Source organism: Furipterus horrens, unplaced genomic scaffold, assembly GCF_987537825.1.
Source record: "Furipterus horrens unplaced genomic scaffold, mFurHor1.1.pri manual_scaffold_6, whole genome shotgun sequence".
In the NCBI taxonomy this organism is placed as follows: Eukaryota; Metazoa; Chordata; class Mammalia; order Chiroptera; family Furipteridae; genus Furipterus; species Furipterus horrens.
Window position 1 is genome coordinate 8234139 of NW_028327176.1, and position 8693 is coordinate 8242831.

General features: G+C 42.6%; 1 non-coding gene across 1 annotated transcript; it reads right to left on the reverse strand.

Moving 5' to 3' along the window:
* Positions 1 to 3519: 3519 nt before the first annotated feature.
* Positions 3520 to 3648, reverse strand: LOC150005636 (small nucleolar RNA SNORA30/SNORA37 family). The gene has a single exon (XR_016512159.1). It is a non-coding gene; the product is annotated as a small nucleolar RNA SNORA30/SNORA37 family (small nucleolar RNA).
* Positions 3649 to 8693: the final 5045 nt, after the last annotated feature.

The window sequence follows — 8693 nt, forward strand, 5'->3', positions numbered from 1 at the left end:
CGACGTGGTCACCTTAGCAGTTACTGGAGTAAAAGGGAAGCTAAGTGCATTTGAAATGGTGCAGAGCAGGGGCATGATACAGACAGTTGGTCAACAGGATCTCACAGCCTTCCAGTTCTACTATCATTACATAATAATATTTATAGCCGCCATATATGCAGTTTCTACTAATGAATCACTCTGCTTGCATTGCTGTCCAATTTTTGTTGCACAACAGCCCCATAGGTAGCTGTTGTTATCTCCATTTTGTAGATGAAGAAACTTAGAAAGGTGAGGTAATTTTCCTAAGACGGGTTTCCTTAACATTCGTATTTTTGACACTTTGGGCCAGATAATTCTTTTCTGGGAATGGACAAGGCTGTCCTGGGCACTGCAGGGCGTTTAGCAGCATCCTTAACTTCTACCCATTAGGTGAAAAGCGCCACTACAGTCAGGAGAGTCAAAGATCTCTGCTAAATGTCCCCAGGCAGGCAAAATCACCACCGATTAAGAACCACTGAGTTCTAAAATCACAATTGCTCTAAGCAGCGTAAGTGCAATTTGACTCTAGAAATGACTGACTCCAAAACTTATTTGAAGCACAGAAATGTCTTTTTGACTCTCTTGGATTAATCCAGCCATCTGTTGGAAGGGAATCAAAGCTCTAAAGAAATCAAATGATCAAGCACAAATCAGTTCTTAAAGATTATGTTGCCGAGGAAACGCAAAGGTAGAGACACAGAGGTGGTAATAGGAATCCCGAAGTAAGACACAGACATCCCAGAACACCCCTGACAATACAGGAAATGAGTGGAGCCCAACACGCTGTACAGTGTTCAGACTAGATTAGAATTACTCCCTAGGAAACCCTAGTAACCAATTCTTATCAGCCTGGTAATCAAAAGGAAATAAAGGCTGAGACTCGAACCTTTATTACTCACTATATATGCACATATGTACAAACTGACTTATTAATAAAGTAAATAGTCAGTGTTAGTGTCTGTTTTCTTCTTCCTAGGCAAGGAAAAGAGTGCCAGTACAGCCATACCTTGGTTCTCTTGGGCTTCAGAACTCGTCAAACCCTATACTCGTCACGTTTTGATGAGAACAAATGTTTCGGCACTCGTCACTTGCTGGGGACTCAACGAACTTGCACTGGCTAGAACTCGTATGAGTCATGACAGCACCCGCTGTGCCAGGCAAGAGAAAATGCTTCGGTCGCTCGTCGCTTGTCGGTTCAGCGCCCCTCTCTCGCGATGAAACAGAGGTAAACGCCATCAGTCTCAGGCGTAGCTTGCAAACAGTGCAGAACCCCCAAATATTTGTCATTACTGTCTTGTACTTTTGCGCATTTTAAGCACTAATCATGGGTCGCTAAAAGGTCAAGAATTATACCTCTAAGCCTGAACGGCAGTTCACGGGAACCACGACCACAAGGATGGTAGCTAAGTACGAGCGGGAGCGACGCAGGTGTGAGTGATAATTGCTATTACGGCCAAGGTGCAGAGAGCGATGATCTCGACAATAGTGAGAAGTAAGGAAGTGATTAAAAGCAGCCAAGTGTGGCTAAAGGTGTCTGGTCTGTGAGTAAACAACGTTCACAGGCATTGAAAGAAGTCGAAAAATTGCTTTACGTCTGGATTAATGAAGAACAGCAGATGATGCCCTGGCTGGTGTGGCTCAGTGGTTTGAGTGCCGGTCTGCGAACCAAAGGGTCACCGGTTTAATTTCCTGTCAAGGCACGTGCCCGGGTTGCGGGTCAGGTCCCCAGCTGGAGGCATGTAAGAGGCAACCACACACTGGTGTTTCCCTTTCTTTCTCCTTCCCCTCCCCTGTCTCTAAAAATAAATAAAATATTTTTATAAGCCCTGGCTGCTGTGGCTAAATGGATTGAGCGTCAGCCTGCAAGCCAAGTGTCGCGGGTTCAATTCCCAGTCAGGGTACATGACTAGGTTGCACATCAGGTCCCCAGTTGGTGGCGCGAGGGAGAGGCAACCACACAGTGATGTTTCTCTCCCTCTCTTTCTCCTTTCCCCTCTCTCTAAAAATAAATAAATAAACAAACAAATAAATAAATTATTTTTTTAAAAATATATATTTTGAAAACAATGGATGACAGCATTTGTGAGAAAGCTAGGCAGTCTCATGCTGACCTGTTAAAAGACAAGCCTGGAGCAAGTGGTGAGGGCACTGAAGTGTTTAAAGCCAGGCATGCGTGGTTAGGTAAATTTAAAAAGAGAACTGGCATTCATAGTGTGGTGAAGCACAGAGAGGCAGCCAGTGCCAACAGCGACGCTGCTAAAAGCTATGTCACCGAGTTTAGGGAGCGTGTAGAGGCTGAGGGTTTTGCTCCCCAACAGGTGTTTAACTGTGACAAGACCGGTTTTTTTTTTCTGGAAGAAAATGCCTGACACACGTACATCACTCAAGAGGAGAAGGCATTGCCAGTCACAAGCCGAGGGAGGACAGGCTGACTCTGTTGTGTGGGAATGCTAGTAGGGATTTAAAACTTAAGCCTCTGCTATACACGTGAGTTTTCAAGAGAAAGAGTGTGATAAAAAGCAAGTTAAGTGTGACGTGGAATGCCAATACTAAAGCTTGGTATTCTGAAGTAACCTCAGATACACAGCTGACACTCAGAAGGTTCTGGAAGGACCATTTTAATAACCTCCACTGTGTTACTCTCATAGATGAGGTCTGGTGTGAAGTCTCTTACAAGACCATGAACTCTGTCTGGAAGAAATTGTAGCCAGAAGCGGTACCTCCAAGGGACTTTGAAGGCTTTGAGGGTGATCCTGGTAGCCCAACAGTGGAATATATTGTGTCTCTGATAAAGTCCATGGGCCTGGAGGCCAGTGATGAAGATGTTAAAGAGTGGAGGAGCACAGAGCAGAGCTCAGCACTGGGGAGCTGCAGGAGCTTCAAAAGGAACACCAACAGGTAGTGGCGGAGGAAATTTCTTCAGGTGAGGAGGGGGGAAGGGAGGAAGCACCTACTGTGTTGATAAAAGAAATGTGTGGTAAAGGGGCTGAAGTTCAAAATTTTGTGGAAAAGTATCACCCAGACACCCAGACAAAGCTTTGGCAAGCGGAATTGCGGGCCAATTTAATAAACAATGTCACACTTTAGAAACATTTTGAAACATAGACGGAAGCAAGTTTCTCTTGGTAGGTTTTCAGTGAAACTCCCTAAATCTGTGTCTCCAACAGCGTTCAGTGAAGCCAAGAGACAGAAAACAGAAGAAACTCCTGAGAAATCTCCCGAAATCGTTTTGGAAGAGGACTCCTCTTCCAAGGATGAAACCCTCTCCTCCTCCTCCTCCTTCACCTCGCCCCCAGCCCATTATGCCAGAAACTCTTCTCAGTACAGGTAAAGTGGAATTAAATTTTCTCTTATTTTTATGTCATTAATTGCTTTTTAAAAATCTATGTTTAGTTTTAAGGTTCTGTACTAAAAACAACCTCATTACTTATTATTATCCCAGTAAAATGTGAAAATTCTGGGGAACTTTCACGAATTATTTCTTTTTTTTTCTTCTTCCTCTGTACCATTGAGTCACAGCTGCCACTGCCACCGTCCCAGGGCAAGGATGACACCAAGGACTTTCTGTCAGCACCAGCTACCAAATCCCGGCCCCACTACCAGGGGCAGGACCTGTGAAAGTGCTGCACGAATTATTTCTAATTACGTTATTTCTTGTGGGAAAAAATTGGTCTGTACTTGTCAGTTTCAGCACTCTTCACAAGTTTCAGAATGAATGAACAACGAGTACCAAGGTACCACTGAATCATGTTTCTAAGACCTTACACAATCCTGACTTCCTTACCTCTAGCAGAACAAAGTATTCTGTTTCAAAGTCCATTCTGGGAATGTGCTAAACAGTCCAGAGAAAAGGAGATGGAGCCTATGGCTGTTATTGGAAACAAGAAGAAGCCAGACTCAGAAGGTAAAAAAGAAAAACCAGAATATCTGATTTCCTCCAACGTAAGACAACCTCGCCTACTTAGAAGGGACACTAAGAGGAGATGCTCTGCAGCCTCCAGAGCGAGGGCAGGGGCTTCTGGGAGCGCGTGCAGCCGAAGCTGGGCTGCCCTCCGCTTCCTGCCAGCCGACGTGGGCAAGAGCAAGGGGAGTAAGTTAAACTTCATAAATAAAAATAAATAAATAAGTGTGATAAGTTTCATACCTTAGAAGTAGACAAATATTCACACTTAATTACATATATATACACTGTAAATAGTATTTATTCTAGGTTCTAAGCAAATCACCGGATCTCTTTATAAAGTCTGAGTTTAAAAGCTTCTTCAGTGCTGGTGAACATCTGGTCTAGTGGTCTGTGTGGTCTATCTAACCGTCACAAGCAGGGCTCTGGGACGACGGTAGGACAGAGTCGGGTGAGTGACCCCCTTTCTAAATATTACCATAGTCATGCTAGTTTGTTCATCATAGCTCCTATGTATATTTTTTTAGTTCAATTTACTTCTTTAATTTGGAAAACAATTCAACAAATTAAAGAATGCACCTTCTCTGTGCCAGGGATCATGCTAGAAGCTGGGATTCGATGTCGAGAAAAACAGATGTAACCGTTTTCCTTATGGATCTTAGATAGATAGGTGTGCGGGTGGGCACTGCTCAGGTGATCACAACAGTAAATATAAAATTAAGAGTTTTATAAAAGAGCGGTACAGGAAGACACGAGAATTAAGACAAAGAGGCTTTACGTACTTGTTCAGAAGTCCAGGAACATTTGCCCCAAGACGTGATAAGAACTGAAGAGGAAAGTAGGAATCAAGTAGAGAAAGAAGGAAGCTGTGAGGAGCAGAGGTCCAAGCAGAAGGGAGAGCCTGTGCAATTATCTGCTGAGACAGAAGGAAATGACAGGAGTGCAGAATGCAGACCAGAGAGATAAAGAAAGATGAGAACACACACACACACACACACACACACACACACACACATGTTTAAGATCATGTTAAAGACTTCACCAAAAGCTGATGAGAAGAGTAGTTATGGTACTTTGTGACACAAATGTAACTCCAGAAAAACTGGGTGAGAGCTTTCTCAGAATATCCTTATTCTACGCACACAATTTTTAATGAGAAAATGATATTTATTTATAAATTTACTGGGTAGCTAAAAGTACAAGACAGAGTAGAAGCAGCCCTAAGGTGAAAGGCACAGACTGGGACAGTCTGCAAAGCACCAAGCCTGGTGGAACCGGCCTCAAAGGCTCCTCCCAGGTCCACTCACCCACTGTCTGCACATCAGTTGTCTCTTGGTTTCTAACAATCCCAATCAATAACCTGTTGGTGTCAGTCTTTTTATTTCTACCCATTAATCTTTTCTCCAACGTGTCAGCCACGTGCTCCACCTTATCTTTACCTTACTGAACTAAGGGAAAGTGGGCTTTCCTCTAAGAACACTGCTTCCCTGCAACCTTCTCAAGGGGAGGGTGGCCTTTCTCCCACAGCACTTCTGCTACTGAGCCTGGAGTGGAACTGATGTCTCTCGTTTCTCATTGCAGCTTTCATGCATTCTCCCTACCTCCTTCCTACAAGTCTACAGCTTTCAGTCCCAGATTGTCAAGTTCACAGTCTACCCCTCCTTCATTGTTGCTGTCCTCTATAGGTCACCCCCCTCACTTCTCAACACTTTAGCCAGGCTCACTGTCACTGCCTAATACTCCGTCGGCGGCGGCAGCAGCCGTCCGTCTCGAGAGACGATGGTGTAGCTTCTTAAGAGTCTATCTGCACCGCCGAGAATGGCTGTGCAGTCCGACTCGGGAGTGACACGGTATCTGTCTCCTCCCGTGTTGAATCGACATCTTGCGATGACGCTGGAGTGTCCTCTCCAGTGAAGCTGAAGCTACAGAGCCTGGGCAGGGTGATATGGAGGGTCTGCTGTTGCCCATGCAGCAGACGCCCCCTCTCTTCGCAGCTGAAGGATCCAAGGGAAAGACGGAGTCAATACAGCTTGGCTTCAGGTGCGCCGCAGGAGTTGCCGGTGTTGACTACAACGTCAAACCGCCTTAGGGACTCCGGCTCCGGATTTTCTGTCGGGGTTTACTCCCTTAGCCTTTCCCCTGAAGAGGTATGCCGCAAGGCAGCGGAGGTTTTTTGGAGTCAGAGTTTTCCTTCTCTGATGTGCCCTGACTGGAAGATCGAACCAGCGACACTTAGCTCGCAGGCCGACGCTCAATCCACTGAGCCAAACCAGCCAGGGTGCAGTCTAATACTACTCCTTTCTTAATTGTCGGTGATTTCAATATGTATGTAAATATTTCTTCCAGAATTCTAACCTCTTAGTCAATTATTTTTCTTGTCAATAAATATAATCTTCCCACACCTCCTCAGTCACTTTTTCCCATTGTCAGACCCTAGACAGGGCAGCCTCTCCATCATTTCAATTGTATGCATCTCACTCTCTGCCACAATCTCCTATCTTGCCAGCTCACTTTCATCTCCCAAATCCAATAATCCTTTGATCCCAGGGAGACTTCTAAGCCATTAATCCTACCAAGCTTCCACTCTCCCACACCCTTATTTATCCCTTATTTATGTCCTTATTCTTCTCCTCACCCAGCTTAAATTCCATAGTTAATCCTGATCATTATTCTTTGCTTATGTCTTTGATTTCCTTGCCCTTCTCTCACTGTTTTAAATTTGCTTGGTGAAATTTACACCCCTGGCTATATTCATTCTCTACCTACTCTAAATCTGAACACATGAAGCTGATTATGACTGGGGAAAAATGCAATTCCGCACATGACTGCTTTCATTCTGAAGTTCAAGACCATGAACCTCAAGTGGGACCTTGATATTGCCAGGCATACATACCATAGATCCTGATCTCCTTTTTTCACCCCACACATTCAATGTCAGAAAATTCTTTTGCTTCTACCTTTAAAATATTTTCAGAATAAAATCATTTCTCACCAACTCTACTATCATTTTAACCAAGCTTCTATTCTCTTTCACCTCCTAACAGGTCTTTATTGTATTCTTTTCTCTCTGCCATCTATTTCCCAACAATTAGAGTGATCCTTTAAATCATAAGTCAGATCTTATTCTCTCACCTCTTTCAGGTCTTTGCTTTTACCTTAATTTTCCAATAAGCTCTATCCAGACTACCCCATTTAATATTACAACCTCCTCCCCTCTCCCTTACCCCTTTCTGGTTTTACTTAACATCTTCTAATATACTGCATAACTTACTAATTGTTATGTTTATTATTTATTGCCTCTCTTCCCCTATAGCACAGAGTGTTCACAAAAGCAGTGAATTCTATTTTGTTCACTGATATATTCCAAGTGCCTAGAACAGTGCCTTATACATAGTAAGTACTCAATAAATACTTTTGAATGAATTAGTATGTTAATTCTATTAGTTCTTATATTAATGAATAATAATAAGCACTTGAGCAATTGTTTCATAATAGTGCTTAATTAAATACTAATTGCCATTTATGTTGGAGAGTTTACAAACTATAATTCTAATAAAAACTCTGAAAGTTAGGTCTTTTTTAAATTATTATTATTCATTGTTCTATTACAGTTGTCTCCATTTTCCCCCATTTCTCTCCCCTGTCTCTTCCACCCCCCTACTCCCACAGTTAATCCCCCCCTGTTGTTCATGTCCATGAGTCACTTATACTAGTTCCTTGACTAGCCCTTTCCCCTTCTTTCAACCCTGCTCCTTCTCCCTGCTCCCCTCTGATCACTGTCAGTATGTTCCCTGTTTCCATTTGCCTCTGGTTCTATTTTGCTCATCTTTGTTTTGTTCATTAGGTTTCTGTATTAGTCCTTTACCACCTGGCCCACTTCACTAAGCATTAAACTCTCCAGTTCCATCCATGCTGTCTTTCTTTCTGCTGCATAGTTTTGTTCATTTTGTTTATGTGGTGTAGTACATTTATTGATTTGTGAATATTATACCATCCTGGCATCTCTGGGATGAATCCCACTTGATAGTGTTGTATGATCTTTTCAATGTATCGCTGGATCCAATTTGCCAATATTTTGTTGAGGATTTTAGCATCTATGCTCATCAGCGATATTGGCCTGTAGTTTTCGTTTTTGTTGTGTCTTGACCTGGTTTTGGAATTAGGGTAATACTGGCCTCATAGAAAGAGGTTGGGAGTCTTCCATCTTCTTGGATTTTTTGGAATAGTTTGAGAAGGATAGGAGTTAGTTCTTCCCTAATGTTTGGAAAAATTTGCCTGTGAAGCCATCTGGTCCAGGGCTTTTGTGTGCCAGGAGTTTTTTTTATTACTGCTTCAATTTCACAATTTATCAGTTTATTCGGGTTTTCTGCTTCTTCTTGATTCACTGTTGAAAGATTATGTGTTTCCAGAAATCTGTCCATTTCACTCAGGTTGTCAAATTTCTTGTCATATAGTTGTTCACAGTAATTACTGACAATTCTTTGTATTTCTGTGGTATCAGTTGTGATTTTTCCTCTTTTGTTTCTAATTTTATTTATTTGGGTCCTCTCTCTTTTTTTCTTGACTAGTCTGATTTCGTTTAACTTTTCTAAGGAACAGCTCCTGGATTTATCAATCCTTTGAATTGTTCTTTTAGTCTCTATGTCATTTAATTCTGCTCTGATCTTGGTTCTGTCCTTCCTTGTACTCTCTCTGGGCTTTGTTTCTTGTTGTCCGTCTAATTATTATAGATGCAGGGTTATATTGTTTATTTGAAATTCTTCTATCCTTT